Consider the following 13750-nt stretch of genomic DNA (forward strand, 5'->3'; position numbering starts at 1 on the left):
AAGAAAGTGATTTATAGACATACTGTACATAGGTTTTGCTAAGGAGTTATAAAACCACAAAAGAAAGGTAATACAGGGCCAGATTCTTAGCTGACATACATGGGCATAAATATATAGCTAGTGATGGATCTTATGCCAATTTACAGAAAGAAAGATCTTCAGGAGTATTTCCTTTGACTTCAGTAGAATGATGCCAGTTTACATCACCAAGGGTTTAGGCCGCAGTTAACTAAGCCTCACTGAAGAATGTCTGTGTATCTCAGGATATTATTTCAGAGTCCCAAGAAATCAGTGTATCTCAAAGATCAGAGTTTGGCCTTGATACCACAAAGAAGTTTGGCTGCATATCAAAAAAATTTAGGTGGACTCACACAACTTCCTGAATATAAAAAAATTGGGCTGCAAATCTTTTACAAACAAGCGAGTGGCGAGTATTTCTGCCAATGCTCCAACCGGGATTTCCCATGTTATTTGGGCACTTCCAGTCCTATAATTCAAAGTCGTATGGATTTTATAATGTATCTGATTTTGATTTGCATTGAAGGCCTTGGAGGACATGTCCCCAGGAACTTTAAACATAACCCCCGCCCCCACACACAGATAGAAAAGGGAGTTACCCCGCAACCTTCAGAGCCCTAAGAAAAGTGTTGGTTTGGGGGTCAGTTGGAGTTTAGGTTATTGGTTGTTTTACCCTACCTGGCTCCCCTTCGAACCCTTTGAATGGCTCTGCCTTGCTCGGTCACTCTAGGAGAACTACAGCAGGCTCCACCATCAGCTAACACAGAATAAACAGTTTGTACACAGCGAAACACACACGGCAGCCCCAGGCTCCGTGAGCCAAACCAGCCTTCACCGCTGACATTCAAACTTATCCTTTGTTTGTCGCATTGGTCCCTTGATAAAACCCTGCTTATCCAGATCAGCACTCCAGTGGTAAATACTGGTCTCTCATTCATCTCGTTGTGTCCCCGCATATATTACATCAATGAGCTCATTTGTGTACAGGAAATGACTTTCTACTCAAGTTTTTGCCAAACCAGCCAGGCCATTTAAACTCCTGACTTTGTTTTGCAGTGTCATGAATTTAAAGTCCCACAAGCTTTATCTAACTGGGAAAACCCATCCCAGCAAAGAGCAAAGACAGATTTGGATTACACACATCTGCCATTACTTTTTGACTCACAGTTCTTTTGTGAGGGGTCAGAATGGAGTCCAAGGAAAACTACAGAAATACAGAGCAATCACAGTAAGCCTCAGATATTTTGTTCTTCTTACTTGCGACTTGTGACTTCAATATTGTGGGCAACAAACGAAATTCAACAAAAATGGCTAGTCCCCCTCCTACTGTGTGCCTGTTTTTGGGCAGCAAAGTCTAAAAACAATTTCTACCCAAACAGGCTTACTAACCTAAGTGAAAGATGGCCCATACTCCCTTCCTCTTACCCTTGTTTATTGCCAGAAGGTTTATTGAACCTTTCAATTCTAGAACTCTCTCATCCGGCAAACTCTATGATCCAGCATGATTTTAGTTAGCTGGCCGACCCCTTATCATGGGGGTGGCCTAGTTTCCCGTGGTCCCATAAAGTTTGTTTACAGCCTCCAGTCCTGGCTCTCAGTGTTCTGTGCTGTTATTTAACTGTAATTTACCCTAAATGTCTTCTAAAAGCTCCATACGCAGTGGAAGCGTTGGTAGTATGCTAGAAATATTGACCTCCCATCATTTGGCAAATTCTTTCATCCAGCACTGGTCAGGTCCCAAGGGTGCCAGACGAGAGAGGTTCAACCTGTATTAGGCTGTGTCTAATTTGGATCTTAGAGTAGGGATCTTTATGTTTGGCGTTTTGTACATGGTAATATCTATCTCAGGTACTTACGTAGCCACCAATATAGTGGTAGATGAACACTTCACACTCCAACGTGTTTGTCGTCCCAACATTCCTAGGAGGTACTGGAGTTCTATTCTCGGAGGGCTAGCCTCGTTAGTCTGTAGCTTCACAAAAAAAAGCAGTCCTGTAGCACCTTAAAGACTAACGCATTTATTTATTACCTAATGAACTTTCGTGGGTAAGACTCACTTCTTCTGAATATCTGAAGAGGGTCTTACCCACGAAGGCTCATGACCTAATAAGTAAATGTGTTAGTCTCTAGGGTACTATAGGACTGCTTGCTGCCTGTAGAGTTCTACTGTCCACATTATACAGATTGGGGGACAGACTCTATGGCCCAGTCAATCCAAAGGTATTTAGGTACCTAAGTCCCTTTGAATTCAGTGAGAGTTAAACCCATAAACACTTGGAAGATCTGCATCTAAATGCTCCAGGTCACACAGGAAATCTGGGACAGAGCAGAGAAGTGAACTGAAGTTTCAAAAGTCCCGAGGTTAATTTGTCAAGTTGGCAGGCAGAGATGTGGTGGAAGGGATGCAGCGTATCACACAGACCCAGACTCAGGAGGAGGAATTCCAGAGGATTCAACCAGCACTCCCAGGGGGCTCCTGGATCCAGGATGGCAGCTCGGCCATGGTAGGAGAGGGTACAGTAAGCAAGCTCTTTGTGGTGCCAGGTAGCAACTGAAATACAGCTCCCCGGCTAAGTCTACACGTGAAGCCTACTTCGAAGTAGCTTATTTCAATGTAGCAATGTCAAAATAGGCTATTTCGATGAATAACGTCTACACGTCCTCCAGGGCTGGCAACGTCGATGTTCAACTTCGACGTTGCGCAGCACCACATCGAAATAGGCGCAGCGAGGGAACGTCTACATGCCAAAGTAGCACACATCGAAATAAGGGTGCCAGGCACAGCTGCAGACAGGGTCACAGGGCGGACTCAACAGCCAGCCGCTCCCTTAAAGGGCCCCTCCCAGACACAGTTGCTCTAAACAACACAACATCCACAGAGCCGACAACTGGTTGCAGACCCTGTGCATGCAGCATGGATCCCCAGCTGCCGCAGCAGCAGCCAGAAGCCCTGGGCTAAGGGCTGCTGCACACGATGACCATAGAGCCCCGCAGGGGCTGGAGAGAGAGCGTCTCTCAACCCCTCAGCTGATGGCCGCCATGGCGGACCCCGCTATTTCGATGTTGCGGGACGCGCAACGACTACACGTTCCCTACTTCGACGTTGAACGTCGAAGTAGGGCGCTATTCCCATCCCCTCATGGGGTTAGTGGCTTCGATGTCTCGCCGCCGAACGTCGAAGTTAACTTCGAAATAGCGCCTGATGCGTGTAGCCGCGACGGGCGCTATTTCGAAGTTAGTGCCGCTACTTCGAAGTCGCGTGCACGTGTAGACGCGGCTCCCATGCGCTAACCGCTTTCAGGTTTCTAGTGCCTGTTTCGACAATAGTGAGGCGCAGTCCACTCTCTAAACAGCTTGTACCTTTCCCTCTATACTCTTCTCAGCTTCTGCACCCATTGCAAAGGCCATCCAGAACCAGGAAAAAAACACCAGTCAGCATTCACACTTGTCGACAGCCTTTCCTGTCCAGCTATTTGGAAGGTGCTGGAGCACGGCCACAGAAAGCCCAGCGGGAGGAGTGATTCTTCGGAATCGAACAATCTAAAAGAAAGTCTCTGTCCCCTGCAGATCCCCACACGCAGCTCGAGAGGAGCACAGTAGGTTGCCTCTGGCTATGTTCATGCTGCTTAGGATGGAGATCACCCCTCAGGTCAGCAGGAAGGGATAGATTCGGCTTGTTCTGTGTGTCGCTGAGGGAGTACGTCCCCCTATATGCCCTATGCAGGCAACTCAGTGCGTATGGCCAGGAATGAAGGACTGCGCGCCCTCACCCCTGCTTGCGCAGGTGGGGGATGTATCTTCCCTCCAACGCTCGCTAGCCAGAGTAGCGGAGCTGGGCAGCAGGGGGTGGCAGTTGGTGACCGCCATCTTGGTTGACACCCGAGACTGAACCAAAGACCTCTGGAACTACAGGCAATGAGTCTCTGTGGGTGAGCTAACAGACTTTCGTCCGCTGTGGCCTGGGCTCCGTGACGTGTAACATGTGCTGACCAGTGAGCTATCTTAGCATTTATTGCTAGCATTCGCCTTTCCCAAGTAGACTTCAGGGGAAGAATGGTGTCTCCAAGAGAGCCCATCCATTCCTCCTAGGGCAGTACAGCTTAGGCACCAGCTCCTGCTCAGGGCTGACTGGGAGTTGGCTTATAGTCTAGTCTCAAATTAAAGGCCTATTTTTCTCCACTGTGTCTGGGCCTTTATGTCAAGAGGGGTCTGTTTTCCTGGTGAGAGGCCCCAGACATGACACTAAAAGATCTCCTTAAAGGTACATTCAGCACTCAGAGGCTTATCTGCTGGACATTCCCTGACACTGACACGGGAAGGTTGTAAATAATTCACTAAAACACATTCAGGGCCTTCTCCACACCTCCCACAAGGAAAGCCAGCACCTGGAAAGGAGACACAGCTAAGTCAGCATTCCTGTGTTTACAAAGCCCCCAGGGACCTCTGAATCAAAGGCCATAGGAGTCTGACTTGGAACGAGAGGAGCAGAGCATAGTTTTGTTTTTTTTTCTGTTGCGTGACTCCTATCAGCTCTTGCTTTTATCCATTAAACATATTCCGAGTGCATGGAAAAATCTCTGGGAATGATATCATGACATTAACTGGCCTGGTGTAATATTCTTCAAGTACATTGCCATCTGGTGTCCTTACTGGCTACAAGAGAAGCTGAAATAAACTAGGGCTATCCTGGGACAGAGTGAAGTGGAGAATACTGGTAGACAACCTATGCTCTACTGGGAGTACAAAGGTTTAAAGAAGAAGTAGAAGGTCTACTCTGCAAAGCAAAATGTCATCATGCAGAAGTCCGCAAAGCTAAAGGAGGGTTGGCAATATGACTCGCCAGGGTAGATGTAACCCACATCTGGGGCGTGGGACACTTTCCCATGTAGTGGCATCTAGAGCAGCGTTTCTTAAACTGGTTGGGATCACGGAACAGCAGACAATATTACTTTTATGTAGAACGCCTCTGAAAAATAATTGTTGCTAGACAGAAAAAAATTCAGCAACATATAAAGCAAAACCAAAATGAAGCAATTTACTCGGGTATCACAGCAGTGAAGAAGTAACGTTGTACCTGGTTTTAATAATAGAAAATATCGACCATCAGTGTATTTTTGCAAATGCCGGCAGCACACCTGTGGGTTGTTCATGGAACACCAGCGTAAGAAACGAGGAACACGGTATAAGAAACTCGGAACTAGATCACTTATACAGAGAATGAATGAGCCTCCTCTACAGCCTTACCTGAGCACCAGCTAGCTTTCTGCTCCAACTGTAGAAGCTTCTGCACTCAGCACTAAATGCCCCAGTTCAAGCCCACCTGTGGGTGGTTACACAGACATGACCAAATTTGCTCAGCAGGTGAATGTGAACAGTTTAATGAGCTCCCTCCTCACTAATCAAAACTCCCTTCCAATGCCAGTCATCTTTTCCCATCCTACACTCCCTTCCACTGATCCACTCCCAACTTCCCTCACTCTCTTCCCCCCGTCTCCCATGGGCCCTAGCTGCAGCTTTTCTCAGTGCTTCCCTGAAGGCCAAAACACCTTCTCGCTTCATTTGGTAGGCCTCCCTTCCCCCCACACTCTCCCCCATCGTTCACGTGTACCAAGTCAACTACCAAACGGCAAACACAATGCTGCAAGAGTCAAGTGATTTATTTCCGATGAACCCGATGTGGACAATTCTTTGCTCGCCCCAGTAACTTAGCTGTGTGTTGTCTATAGCAGGAGTGTACAAAACAGGGGTCAGGCCTCTTGGGGGTGACATTTCACAAAGGGGGGCATGTAGCACTGTCTGCTGCTGGGTCTCAGGCTGATCCAGCTCACGAAAATGTGGAAATCTGTTCCTCTTTTCATGTCTGCGTATTCACTGTCCTAGACCAGTTAATAAAGCGTTTACGTTCTACCTCCTTATTTTCTCACACGTGCCAACGGGGCCTGGGATGACATTAGATGGGTTGGCGGGGGGCCCTGCTAATTGCAGGGATGAAAAGTGGACCCCAAGTGAAAAGTTTGCTCACTGCTGCTCTGTAAGACCAACAGCAGCTTGTCTCGAAGGCTATATATACACATACCTCATAGAGATGGAGGGGATCTCAAGGGGTCGTCAAGTCCAGTCTCCTGCCCTCACAGCAAGACCTATGGCCATTCCTGGAAGACTTTTTTGTAAGTCTAACCTACCCCAGAACCTTGAAAGGCCCCCTCAAGGGCCAAGCTCACAAGCCTGCATTTACCAGGCCAATGCTCTAACCAGTGAACTCTCTGTCCTGCCAGCCTATGGCTACACTGCAGGTTTTTTCTGACATTACTTATTTCGACTTTCTAATGTCTAAATAAGTAATGTCGAAAAATCGCATTCACAGAGCCCCAGCATTACGAAACAGAGCGTCCTCATTTACAGCCCCAGCTCACAGCCCCAGCATTATGAAACGGAGCGTCCTCATTTACAGCCCCAGCTCACAGCCCCAGCATTGCGAAACGAAGCATCCTCATTTCCAGCCCCAGCATTGCAAAGGGAGCATTCCCTTGAGCCGATAATAGCTGTGCTTTTTCTCACATGCATTCCTTTTTGACTTTTAAAAAGAGGCAAGAGGGGGAGGAGGCTTGGAGAGACATCAGGCCTCCAGGCAACGTGGCGGGAAGGCAAAGTTTCTTACTGCCATCAGCTGGTTAATGAGGAACTGATGCCAACAAAGCCCCTGGGGCTGCAGTTGAAGGGCCGATGTTTCCTGTGGAGGTCACGTCAGGAGCTCAGTTAATTCCACGCAGCATTTCCCCTCTACTCACCTGTACTTTTGGCATTCCTAGATTGAAATCCAGCCAGCTGCTTCCCAGCCACTCGCGTCTCTCTTGCAGACCCTGTGGCATCTGTGCTCCTGGCATTATTCTCTGGCATCTCTGGGGAAAGAGTGAGTGATGCCGATTGACTGCTACAGGTTTTGTGGCCTCACAGGACAAAGCAAAGGCTCGTGTTTCAGCACCCTGAGCGAGGCTGCCCTGGAAAACATAGGAAAGTGCAATTGCAAGTGTCGTGTGATGGCTCATGACTATGGTGATAACTGGGAAGGGAGGGGATGCTTTACACCCAGCTCCCTGCATTCATAGACTCTTAGGTCTGCTCTACACTAGGCAGGTAAGTTGACTGCAGATACGCAAAGTCTAGTTATGGCAATTGTGTAGCTAGAATCAACTTATCTGCACTTGACTTACCCAGCCGTCTTCACAGAGGGAGGTCAACAGGAGAAAATCTCCCGTCAACCTCTCTTACACCTCGCAACATCACGGAGTACAGGGTCAGCTGCTGACCCCAGATAGTTGGATTTCTGAGTCTTTATCATATGTGCAAAATCGAACTCTGAAAGATCGACCCTGAGCAGGTCATTCTTTCGCATAAACTAGGCGTACCCACAGGTTCATTCCTACTCATCTTCCCAAGACTTTGACCTGTATAAAAGTGAAATGATGATCACACAACTTTCAGAGCAGGACGACATCAGCCCTATTTTATTTTGAGCACCCCTGCCAATTCTTTGAGTGCGTGTGTAATTCCTGTTGGACGTCTCCCTAGACACAGACTTGAGTATGTCTCATTGAGGCATGTCTCTTAGCAGGCTGTTAGGAATAGGAAACTGGGAGATATGTGCTGAACACGTCATGTCAAAAGAGCGTTCGATTGCTCCATACAAAAGGCTGAAGACAGAGGTGATGTGTTAGGCAGGGTTGTCCCCTGGAGGCCTGGAGCAGATTTACGGCACACCTGGCCATAATTAATCCAGCAGCGACAGGCTGAAATACGAGGGACAGTGCTGGTTAGGTGCTGAGCTGCAGCCCAATACCAGCTGGTTGAGAAAGTGGACAGGTGGGTGTAACTGTGAATGGATGGGATTCTTCCAGCCAAGAGAGACTGTCAGAGGCTGTGGTGGAGATGACGAAGTGAAAAATCCCTGGTCTGAAGCCTCCAGACACTGTGCAGCTGTGTGTTGACCGTGTACAGTCTAAGGAGGGATTACAAGAAATGCAGATCTGGTATGGGCTACAAGAATAAACTTAGTTGCATGATCTTCCCTGATATAAACCGGGCCACTGATAACACAGCTTCAGCCTCCTTTAAAGTCTGTGGCTGAGATTTTCACAGGCTAATTAATAGGAATTGGACCTCTAAGATATGTGAACATCTCTGCCTACAGATACAGTGGAATGAAGAGTTCAGAAACGACCATGAAAACGATTAGACGCATGGAGTGATTTCCTTAAGGAGGAGGGGCTGCAAAAGTGGGGGCTGTTTATGTTACAGCCAAAGCAAATATAGCACGGCAGGGAGAGACAACATAAAGAAGGATGTTGATAAGGCGGATAGGGAGCGTCTATTTCCTTCTCTCATACTATAGGGACACGAGAACATGGCTGAAACTGAAAGACAGCAACTTAAACGGATCAAAGGAAACATTTTTCTTCACATAACGCCATTAGTGAGTGGAAGTCCCATGAACAGAAGGAAAGGCACTAACAGAACAGGCACGCAGCAAAGAACGGGGACTCCCATAGGTGCCAACTCAGTGGGTGCTCTGTGGGAACCACCAGCCACTCACTCATCAGCTGCTTTGCAGTGGGGGGTAAGGGGGATGGAGCAGGGATGGGAAGAGGCAGGGCCAGGGAGTAGGAAGACTGGGAGTAGGAACCTGTGGGGAAAGTGGCAGGGGGGCACCCACCTGGAAAGAAGAGAGCTAGTACCCCTGGGGACTTGAAATGAAATCAATACCAGAGAGTGAAACTGGGCCTTCTCTTGCCCCACAGTTATTTGCATTTGTGTTGCTGCCACCACTCACACAACCATTGCCAGTTTTCACGCTTCCCGTATTCCACCTAAGTTAGAGCACTAGGACCTGCTCTGGAGGCTTGTTTGTCCCGTTTCCTTGGTCTCTGGTTACAGCAGAAACCCACCTCTGATATTTGCTGTGCTTTATTCATGCCGGGGACAGGATGTATAATCTATTTGGGAAAATCTGGGGCACTGAAGAGATCCCAGAAGATGGAAACGTGGCCACCTTATCAAGCTTCCGGAGAAAAGCAACCTGAAGGAACGCAAGAACTGGTGAGGCAGCATGTTACTGTCTCTTCCAGGAAAAGTGTTCAATACAATTCCCTTGGAGAGCATGAAGACAGAAATCAATAGAGAGCTCAGGGAAGAACAGGCCAGGGTTTGTAGTGTGCCGAGCATGACAAGTTGCTGGTCCATAACAGGAGCTTTACAGAGCTACTGTAATACAAAGCAGATACATGATGAATACCAATAATACAGTTGCACAGCATTCTGCTTGTTAAAGTAACCTAGAGTTCAGCAAATCTTTAGAATATGGATTCCCCAATGGATTGGAGAAAGGCAGGATGGCAGCTAAACTGCACCAAAAGGGATTTAGGTGGTATGGCTTAACATGGGCTTAAAGTCTCCCTTTCCACTGCCTTGAACCGCTGTGCCACAGCTTTATGCATGCCAGTGCCCTTGCGTCTGGCTGCAATGAGCACAAGTGTCTAAAAAGATTGCATAGCGCAGAAGCATCCAGGCCACGCCCTTTTGCTTTTGGCCACACCTCCTTCCGGTAAGAGCACCACTTCCTTTGCCTACACTAAGATCTTACATTGCAACTGTGATCTTGTAAAAATGTACCTTCCTTCCTAGAAAAGATACAGCCACACAGGCAACAGCTACAGCACCTCATAGTGTCTTTGGGCCTTTGTGCGCCTAAAACTTGCACCCGTAACTTGAGTTGTAAATTTAAACAGATGTTCCAACAGCTGTGCGGGCATTCCTATTTCAGTATAAAAGCAGGCTATTGTCATTGGCTTAAACAAAAGGGGAACACCCCACGGGGTGTTACGCTACGTTGGCGTTCAAGTTAAACTGGTGTGACTAATTTTCTCGCCGTGAGAAATACGGTCGGAGCCTCCACCAGTCGGTGAGCAGCCCTGGCCGAAGGGAATGGAGTTCTGCTTCCTGCAGTAAGCATCGGAGCGGAGCCGAGGGAACGTCTGCCTGCTTACGGCCCAGCCCTTGCTTTGCTGGGGAGTCTGGATGTCGTTGGATCGCTCCACGAAAACTGGGCTGTGGTGGATAAGCTGTCGTAAGGCAGTAGGGAGAGTTTAAAGACCACTTCATCTGCATGTGAGCTGAAGTTATATGAAGAGACTCATTGCCAGGTTAACTCCAAGAACCCTCAGGGTCTGCTCAGAGGATTAACCCTCCGAAGAGCAGCTGATGTAACCTCAGTTAGAGCTGCCCTCTCTAATATAGGCCCCCGGGGAAATTCCATTGTGATTGACACTCCTCAATCACGTCATTTGTCACTGCTCACAGCCTACCTCCTGCCCCTCTGCTTTTTCACGTCCAGGGCAGACCCGGCAGCCACGCAGCCGGCTGGGCTGACCTGCCATCTGTTTTCCATTTCAGCCCCCTCCTCGCAGGACTGGCTCACTCTGCTTGACATAAAGCACCGCCTCGGCAGGCTCGTGCGAGGAAATACCATCCAAGAGGTGTCTAACGCAATGCTTTCGGCATTCCTTGCATGAGCCGGGGGGAGGGGGCTCTAGCCAAGCTCTCTGCCTCTTTGCACTCATTTTACAACAGCCTGATCTAGTCCTCTGCTAGCTACTTTGACAGGGCCAGAGAGAGTACAAAATGGTGCAAAGACTGTAGTTAATCTGACCTGCCTGGAATTATTTTAATGTATGAACTGTGACCGCCCCTCTCTTTTCTCCCACATTGTTACTAATTCATTCCAAAGTCACTCCAGCATTGGCTACAGCGGAATAGAATTTCTGCCTCATTCACTGTGGATCAGACCAGGGTTCCCTGAAAGCTGAGAGCTTGGGCAGCTGCCCAGGAGAGATTCAGCTGCCACCCACTCGTTAGCAGAGCAACTCCAGCCAGCCAGAGCCAGCAGCCAGAGTTTCTGTTGGTGGTGCACATCCTACACGTGCCTTGGTGTACAAAACAACATTTATTCTGCCCACGGATGGGAAAAAAAAATAGAAGGAACCCTGGATCAGACACACAGGAGCAATTCTCCAAGGGGCAGCCAGAGGACTTACACAGAAACAAGTCCCCTTATGGGAGTTCCCCCTGGTTATGGGAGTTCTGTGCATTCCTCCGAGAGCCCTAAAACCTAGAGCTGTGACAAAAATGCTCACAATGAAACACGAGAGCAGACAAAATTGGCCTGGGATTGAGTTTGCTGACGAGTGGGGGGAATCAGGTGATGCTCACCAGGAGATCTGCAGTTTCATGAACCTTTTTGGTGACTCGTTTCGACTTAGCTTGGACAATGGTTTTCTGGCAGACTTGGATTGATCTGTAGTTTTGAATGCAGAAATCATGAACAAATAATGATTTTGACAGGAGCTCAGGGAGAAACGGAGGTGGCTTCCGTATGGTTCAGCTTTCAGATTCTAAATTAATTCCAAACTGAAGTTCAAGTTTGCAAGCGCACGGAGCTGCAAAACCACCTGAACCAAGGCGAAGCTCTTCCAACCTGCGACTGTAAAGGTAGAAGTTCAGTCGCAGCTCCGCAGTTAAGTTTGGGTTGAATTTTGCCTGCTCCGTATTTGTGTACAACATCTAGCAAGGCGAAGGCCCCTACCTGGAGCCACAGTCTCCTTTGTAGGTGTCACAGAATGACCGCTCAGCTGATGAAGAAGTGGGTGGCGTGAGGAACGAGAAATCAAACCCTGGAAGAGGGACTGCCACAGTGCTGATCTTCTGGTCAGCGGAGATGAACTCTCAGGCTCGGTGTCTTTGGAAGCTGCTGCTAGCACATAGGTCCCCTTTCTCCTGTGGGCATGGTGTAGATAGTGGTCGGTCCTGCCGTCGGGGCAGGGGACTGGACTCGATGGCCTCTCGAGGCCCCTTCCGGTCCTAGTGTTCTATGATTCTATGGGCTCAATGCCGACCATTCCCACCCCTCATCCTGGGACCCAGAGTTGATACAAACTTCTCACTTAAGGGTCGAATCCATTTCTCCCTGCCATGCTGAATCTCTTCTGAAAGGCGAGCGCTCGCCAGGAATGTCCCCGACACGTTTATCCCCGTGTTTACAGAGCCGTCACTAGATTAAGGCTCACGTGACAAATTCAAGGAAAGTAGAGAAAACAAGATACACACAGCCGGGTTTCTGCGTGATGCCAGGTCTTCACCCAGCTCATTCCAGCACCGGTATGTGCACGGAAGTAGGCCAGCCCCAACGACCCATGAGAGAAGGACGGGGTACAAGCCTCATCGCCCGAGAGCACCCCCAGCCAGCACCCTCACCCCGCTGTTCAGTCTACTCCAGCTATAGAGGCACATGACCCACTGGCCAAGCTGCTTTACAGAATTTGGCCTGTTCCCTGATTACACAGCCTGGTAGGCAAAGGACAATGAAACCACAAAGCAAAGGGATCTTCGGCCCAGCTGGGCTCAACAACTAGAGCATGTGGGTCTCAGCTGCTGCCACATGTCTCAACCCCCACCACTAGCTACCTGGGCTGTGGTCAGCCCAATGATCCATGGCAGGCCCGCTTGCCTACAAAGGGCTCTGGCTTGCACAGTCCTCAGGCAGCTCCTGACCCTGCACCAGGCTTCGAGCCCTCCCACCTTGTTGGAGCAGTTGTCTCCCCTCCTGCTGAGTCACCCTCAACACTGTGGCTTTCCTCCTCTTAAGAGCAAGCCCACATGCTGGGGAGCAGGCTGGGGCTAACTGAACAGGGCTGATGGGCCGGTAGAAAGGCAGGGCTGGTCAGCCTGTTATTACAGGCTGTCTTTTCCATCTGTTAGTATTATACCAGTGGTTCTCAAAGCGTGGTCCAGGGACCACTAGTGGTCCATGAGCACATTGCAGGTCTGCCACAGGCTCAGGACTTCCCTTTCCTCCTGGCAATGGGGAGCCTGCCCTGGCTGACGAGACCCATGCCCCCACCCCTTAAGTTACAGCTGCATATCCATGTTTTTATGCTCCAGGAGACTAATCTGAATAATTTAGAATGTGAGGTATTCAGGGATAAGCAAATGCATTCTGTCATCATGGCTGGCTGGCTGGCGGTCCATGGAATGGTTTGCATTGAGCAGAGTGGGCTGTGGGCCAGAAAGTTTGAGCACCGCTATATTTTAGGGATTGTTGATTCTAGTCACGAGTGCAGATTTCACTCCCAACACAACAGGCCCCAGCCCCAGCCCCAGCCCCAGCCCCAGCCCAGCTCTGGCAGCCTTTAGGTGGGCCACCGCAGCTACCTAGATGACAATGAGTTCTCTGTGTCATGGCCACGGGTGCTGCAGATGACCTCAGGGAAGCAGGTAAGGTTGCAACCTGCGTGCCGGGGAAGTCCTCATCTCAGCTGGCCGGGCAGAACAGCTGTGAAGCTTGTGCCTGCTGCTGCTTCATCTCAGCTCGTCCCTTGGGGTAATTTCTGAAGCTCGATGGGATCGGAACCAGCCAGGCTCTGGTATGACGGCGAGTGTGCCTGCAGAGGGAGGGAGGTTGAACAAACTGGACTCAGGCATGAGCTGCAAAGTGCTGATTCAGGAGGCCGCAAGCTTAACAAAAGAAGAAAGGTTGGCGTCGTCCAACGCTGGCTTGCTCGCAGCAGAAATGGACCCAGGGGAGGGGGAACTGTCTGAGCGTTGACTTTATAAGGAGATGTCGGAAGGGTTCCGCCTGGAAGGCCGTGCTGCTTTTCAGCCGGGCCGGGATATAATTATTCCC

This window comes from Carettochelys insculpta, chromosome 8, assembly GCF_033958435.1.
Source record: "Carettochelys insculpta isolate YL-2023 chromosome 8, ASM3395843v1, whole genome shotgun sequence".
Lineage (NCBI taxonomy): Eukaryota > Metazoa > Chordata > Testudines > Carettochelyidae > Carettochelys > Carettochelys insculpta.